This window comes from Magnolia sinica, chromosome 6 (genome assembly GCF_029962835.1).
Source record: "Magnolia sinica isolate HGM2019 chromosome 6, MsV1, whole genome shotgun sequence".
In the NCBI taxonomy this organism is placed as follows: Eukaryota; Viridiplantae; Streptophyta; class Magnoliopsida; order Magnoliales; family Magnoliaceae; genus Magnolia; species Magnolia sinica.
Genome location: NC_080578.1, coordinates 7,493,643 through 7,500,745, shown reverse-complemented (window position 1 = coordinate 7,500,745; position 7,103 = coordinate 7,493,643).

The following is a 7,103-nucleotide window of genomic DNA, read 5'->3' as shown; positions in this document are numbered from 1 at the left end:
AATGTGGCAATGGCCACGTGATCCCACCACCCATTGAATAGCAGAAGCAATGATAACACATCTATCGTTGGAATCGTCCATGAAACATGGTGAGATCACTGGAAGGTTCTAGAGCTTCCAATGGACTGAGGTGAAGAAAGAATTTCGCAGCATGTCTTCTCCCGACATTACTAGAACTTGGAGAGCATTGATTGAAGCCCGTGGCTAAGCTCACAGTCATCAATAACTATTGGGAGCCTCCTAAAAAAGTCGATGCATTGACTCTATGCGCTGAGCAGTTGATGGAAGCTTAATGTTGATGGTGGTTTGATGAGCAATCCCGGTGCCTTCGGATTCGGGGAAATGATGAGGAATGGTTCGAGCTCAATTAAGACAATGCTCTCCAGCCCAGTTGGTATTGGTGATCCGAACGGGGCGGAGATGCCAGTGGCAATCAACATGGGTTTGGAGATCTTATTGGTGAGAGGAGCTTGTCGGATTTGAAAAGAGCTTTTTGTCATATGATAGGAATGTTAACCTATTCGAGTGAAGTTATGTTTATGCTTGTTTGCAAAGAAGCCATCCTGCAGCTCGTAATGGGCAGAGACATGCAAAGACATAGATGAGCTCTGTTCAAAGATTATTTCAAAAAAAATGAAGATGAAGAAGAAGAAGAAGATCCAGCCTGAAAACCTTTGAAGGCTCAACAATTGCCACCCTAGCTAGCACCATTGCCGATTCAGGGTTTTGGAAGGCTGTGATTTTTGTTAGCAATCTCGTCTAGGGCTCAATTGGGAGCTTGTATTTGAAATGAGTTGGAATCCAAATCACAATTATACTGAAATTCAGGGTGATTCTAAATCCTCAATTATCTTTTGCAGCTTGTGATCAGAATGCAGTGGAATCCAAACTTTCAATTTCGGAGCTTGTACTTGTTCTGCATTGGAATTATTAATTATATTTATGAGACTTGAATTTGATTGACTAAATCAGCTTTAATAAATTAATATGCATGTGATATTTGAGGGAATGATTGTAATAAACCCATTGAAATATATACTCCGCCCATTGAAATATAAACTCCGGCAAAAAATAGGAAAGTTTGAACCTCGGGTGGGCGACAAACATAAGGATCACAAACGAACGACTCACCAACGTTTCTTAACCATCCATTTAAATGGTAAATGCTTGGATGGTTCATTTCATTCTACTGATGTGATTTTCTTGTTGCAACCGATAATTGAATTATTTTGGGGTATCATCAGTATACCATGTGAATAGTGGATTAGTTGCCTAGCGACACTTTTGTTACACACCCAACTCTCCTATTTTTAAAAAGAGAGCTAAAAAAAGCATTTCATTTTGATTATACGTGAATTTTAACAAAAAAGTGAGATTTCAAAAAACAAAATGTATATATTTCAAGTATTTTTAATTCCATTTACCTTGAAATACACACGCTGAATGATTGATTTGGGGCAAAATCTCCCTAAATCCTCTCAAATTCCCTCAAATACAAGGTGCTAAATATCCTCCTATTGGGGATCGCGTGGAAGCAAACCCGAATTCAATCAAATAAGGTGAAATCAAACGCAAGTAAAAGCACATGGAGAATACACGAATTTTACGTGGAAAAACCCTCGTGGGAAAAAATCATTGCATAAAGCAACAAGCAATCCATTATGAAATAATATTATAAGAGATTGATGGACTAATTGATCCGAACAACCTTAAAATTCATTCTCAAAACCCTAGCTTTTCTTTGTAACACCTTAGGAACGTCTTAACATTAACTTCCAATACCCTTATCCCAATTACACCCAATATATATACAATCACAACTGGAATTAGAAACAAATCTCACACTTATGCAGCTCTGCGCGTGCTATTGATGGGACCTTCGATGATATCGACAGCCATTGAAGGCCGGTTGGCTGTCGATGTTATCGAAACCACCTTCAATGTCATCGAGTAACAATTCCAAAACTGTCCAGCAAGCAATTGAAATATTTTCAAATTTTCTTGATGGCATCTACAGACCCTTAATCTTAGTCAAATTGAAGACATCTGTCAACCACCCCTACTATCTTAATGGTGATTTCCCAACAAACAATAGTAAAAGATTCAAACGAAGTCCAAGTGGGGCTCTTTAGCAAAGACCTCGGCATTTATCTTTTATCGTCATGGATGTGAGGTTTATTCTTTCCCGATTGCATCGGTGCATTTTTTTTCTAAGGGAGGCAAACGAACCGCAGGCCTTTGGAGCCGATGAAACATCTAAGCTCTTTAGAGCCCACCGTGTATGTAATTCACTTTACATGAAAAAGAGTAGCCTGATAAAAAAATAAAAATTAAAAAGTCAGATGGACCACACCAATGGAAGAAAGATTAGCTTGATTTTTGTATATTCATTCATCCTGGTGATTTACTCCCATGAACGTTGTTTGATGAAAAATAGATACCATGGTCGACATTCCATCCCCATTGTTTCCCATGAGTTGTGGGTTTGGCTGATTTTTGTTAACCTCGTTATTCCATTGTGCCACATGTGCCATTGTAGTTGTAGGGGTGCACACGGGTCGGTTCGGTTTGGGTATGGGGCTCGGAACTGAACCGTTCCTAATGGTTCTAAGATATTTGGAACTGGAATCGGACTGTTAGCACCCTAGAACCGAATTGGAACCAGATCGTTAAAACCGGTTTAGTTCCGGATCGGTTCCACGGTTCTGGGTTTTTTATAATCCAGCCCAATTACATGTTTTATTTTATAATCTATCCCATGTCTATTCATGTTGTGATACATTTGATGAATGGTTTAGATATTGTATAAGGTGTACAAAAATACATTTATGGAAACAATCAAATGGTGCATTGTAAACCATAAATCATGAGTCAAATATGGAAATAATCAAATGGTTCTTGGTTCGGATCCACGGTAAGGTTTTGCGGTTCGGATCCACGAATCGGTTCATGGTTCAGTTCGCTTTTACATACCCCTAAACCGATAACCAAACCGATGTAATCGATTTTTTGATTTTTGGAACCAGAATTGGAACTGGTGCACTCTAGAACCAGACCAAACCGGGCCGTTTGGTCAGTTCCAGTCCAGTTCTACCGGTTCGATGTGCACCCCTATGCCATTGTACCACTCTCCATTTTTAAGCACTACACAAATGTCACATGCAAGTGTATCATTCTTTTGCATGTCCACATATGCTAATGTGCCAAATGAACCAACCATTATTACCCGACAAGCTTGTCCATCCATCTTTATCTCCAATGCTTAACAGACAACAAACGCTGTAATAGACAATCCACACGTAGCTCTATAACCAAATGGGCTTCCAACATGACTTCCATTGTAACCAAATGGGACCTAAGATGATGAAACGATTGTAGATGGGTAATATGTTGGTCAGATTTGATTAGATAATCTTATCCTCTTATTAATGGACGTATGTTCATTGAACTGAAACCATTTGCCATTTTGCATCTCTACCGTCCATTACATGTCCACCAAATGGTCACTTAAAATCATACTTTCATATGCCCGCCGCTTGTTCGTTCGGATATGAGGTACATACCTATATTAGATATAATTTTCAACAGGCTTGCTTTTTTACTTTTAATCCAATTGTGTCAGATCTAGCAACTCAAGTAATGTCGTGTGGTAGTGAAATTTCAATAAGAGAAATGAAAGATATTTTCAACTATCCCGTCAATTATCATAATCTAAAAAGTCATGAGTAGCCTAAAATGGATAAGTTAAGCCAGCTACTACCATAGGATAAGTGTTAAGTATCTCACCCACATGGTAGAGCCGACTACTCTCATAGTGGCCTCATGACTGAAAATGAGTGTTAACAGAAACACATTCGCGGCAAGTGATCAAAGTAGTTGATGCACCATAGCATCACACATAAGAAGCCCTAACCATCAAATATGCTTAGAAGCAGAGTACCAACAACACCAAGTTAGTCAACTTTCACGACGCATTACACACGTTCATGCAGAAAAGAGATAACGATCTCCAACACGTGGCATCATGAGAAGAACTTCCGTCCACATAATAGGATTAGGATGTGCATGCAAGCAATGACCAGCCCACGGTAAACAATTAACACACATGGGGTTGCTTAATAAGCCATGATTCCCTTCAAACCCAAACTATTGTTTCCACATCAATAGACATGAGTGACTACAAAAATCTCACGCCAACTACCGCGCGCCTCAAAACTTTATAAATATGAAAAAGAAAATTTTGAAAAGCTCCAGGCCCTTGCCAATCCAATATAAATTAACTCTACAGTAAAATATTGCCTAACTAATCTTTCTATCTTAAATTAGGAGTAGTGTAATTCAACCTATGTACATTGCTAAGTTGAATGGGTTTTAGCATGTGAGTAGTGTAATCTCATTTGTCTGTGCTAATATGTTGGACCGACCTAGTTTGGTAGTGTAGTTTCCTTTTATCTATATCGAGCACTGAATCGCAATGATAACATTTTTCTTTTTCTTTCAGTGGTGTAATTCTCCTTTTCTACACCTAAGTCGTTAGACCAAGGATGACTTAGTTCTATAACCCCGTCATTTATGGCATAGACAATGGATCCCGAGGAATTTTTTTGCAAGTTTTATTTTTATTTCATTTAATGCAATTGAGTTCCTTCTACTCTTATATTGCATGAATTGAATTACCTCTATTATCACAGTGAGAAAAAGTCCATTCAACTAAAATAAAAAAATAAAGAACTTATTAAAAAAGATAAACTCTCTCTTTCACAAATCGTCTAGTTTCATTTATAGGTGGCTAAACAGACAACTGGACTGTTTCGGTTTTCAGTGATAGACAACTACTCATAATGTCTCCATCTATCTTAGCACTTAGGTTATAGGCATTTGGTTCAAACCAAGCCATAATAGGCTCGGGCATGCCCAACACCATACACAACGACGGAATTTCAAGCCCAACAATACTAAACATAAATTTCAATCATAGTCCATCTACGATGGGACAAAACAAAATGATGGTCTGTATTTTCTAGTAGTAGCTCCACTAGGGATTGTAAGCGAGAAACATAGACGTCCTAGCCCTACCCGTCTCCAGCTTGAAACAAGCAAGAGTTCGGTGTGGTATCTAACAATGGTTCAAGCAACAATCTCATGGGCGGTGCTCCAAAGAACAACCCTTCGACAATAACGGCATTTAAAACTTTTCAGTGAGAGAATTAGCGAGCATGCAAAGATTGTGGGTGACAATCAATCATTTGACAAGAGCTTTAAGACAGACACGTGTTCGCAATGATGAACAACATGAAATTGGCTAGGAAGCTCTTGATCATCATGTTCATGGTATGATACCGGTGATGAATCATAGGCCACCATGCGATTGTGGTGAATCACATGCCACCATTCTGATTGTGAGGAAGTTGTTGCATATGCCGGCGGAGTGAATAAATCTGCAGCAGCACAACATCTTTCGAATAAGGTGCACCGTGCACAAAAAGTTTTATGATATAATCATAGATGCCGAAAGTAGTAAGAATATGATGTCAAAATATATGGAGAGAAGTTGCAACTAAAAACATAAAAACACATCTCTCCATACACAAAAGAGTGGTATATATATAGACCACAATTAGGTGCTTAAATCACCATTTTAAATGGGTTGGGTCCGATTGATTTGAACCCAATTGGTGCGATCACCGGAACAAATACGTCCCTAATTGGAAAATTCATGCAAAATCGACAGGTGTGAGTATATGTGCTCGCAGAGTGTGAAACAAAACTATTAGGGCACGAGCACGTCATACGGTCACAACAAGGCGCACATGTTGTAAAGAGATGGTCCAGCCCAAATGGCTATTTTTCATTGGCGGCTCAAGCCTTATACAAACCACTTTTCTTATATATATATTATTCCTGAATGGAGATAAGAGAGCTGTATTAAAAATAAAAATACTTTTTAAAAAAATGAAGAGAAAATTTTTAATTTTGAAACAAAATTATTTTAGTTTTTTTTTTTAAAAAAATACAATAGTGGATCGGCCTCAATTTTGAGCCTATATCCTCAAATAATAGGAAAAATAAATGGATGAATAACGTGGATAAAACACATGCATCGTAGGCGAGTCCCTGCCCGTTCTTAGCTGGAGACGAGCGGCGTAGGACGCAATCCGCGTTCGCAAGCTAGTGTGTAGCTGGTGAAAATTGCGGACCCACGTACCATTTAATTCATTATCATTCCCTTCCCTCTGACGCAGATTGCCTGTAGCCGGAAGCCGTGTGGGGCCCGCAGAGATAAGTGTAACAAATCCACTCCATCCACCGGTCTTTAAATACAACAATAAGACAATATTCTGAAAAAAAAAATAGATCCAACACTCTCATGGGCCACACCAAGTTAAATAGTTGACGTTTCCGTTCCAACTTTTTCGTGTGGTGTAGCCCACATGAGTTTTGGATATTTCTGATTTTTAAATTCATGTTCTACTGTGGCCTTGCAAAATTTATGGACGGAGTGGATTTGTCATGGTCATATCTCCGTGGATCCCACACATTTTCAACTCTAGGAATTTCCTGGCACGATCACCTCTCTAGTCCCCACACAGTTTCAACCATACGTATCTCAAACGTATGAATGGAGTGGATTTATCGAAAGCGGATTGGATGATGTGCCACCCACCAGCTATATAGCTCGTGTACGTGAGTGTCGTGCGAAGACGAGCGCGGGCGCTACTCGAGCTCGAAGTTGCACGAACAGTACAAAGGATGTATTTATTATATCCACACCGTTCATCCATTTTTCGAGATCATTTTAGATTACCATAAAAAAAATTTTATTCATATCCAAAGATCATATGGGCCACACCACAAATAGAAGTGGAGATAAGGATTTTCACTGTTAAAATTTTCGTAGGGCACACCGCAACGTTTATTTTCCACACAATCTGTTCATAAGGTCACAAAGAGACCTGGATGAAGAGTAAAATCAAATTTCATATTGATCCAAAACTTCTGTGAACACCAAAAGGGTTTCAATGGTAGACGTTCAATCATCCCCCACTGTTTTTTACAGTGTGGTCCACTTTATTGTTAAATCTGTATTATTTTTCGTCTCAAGC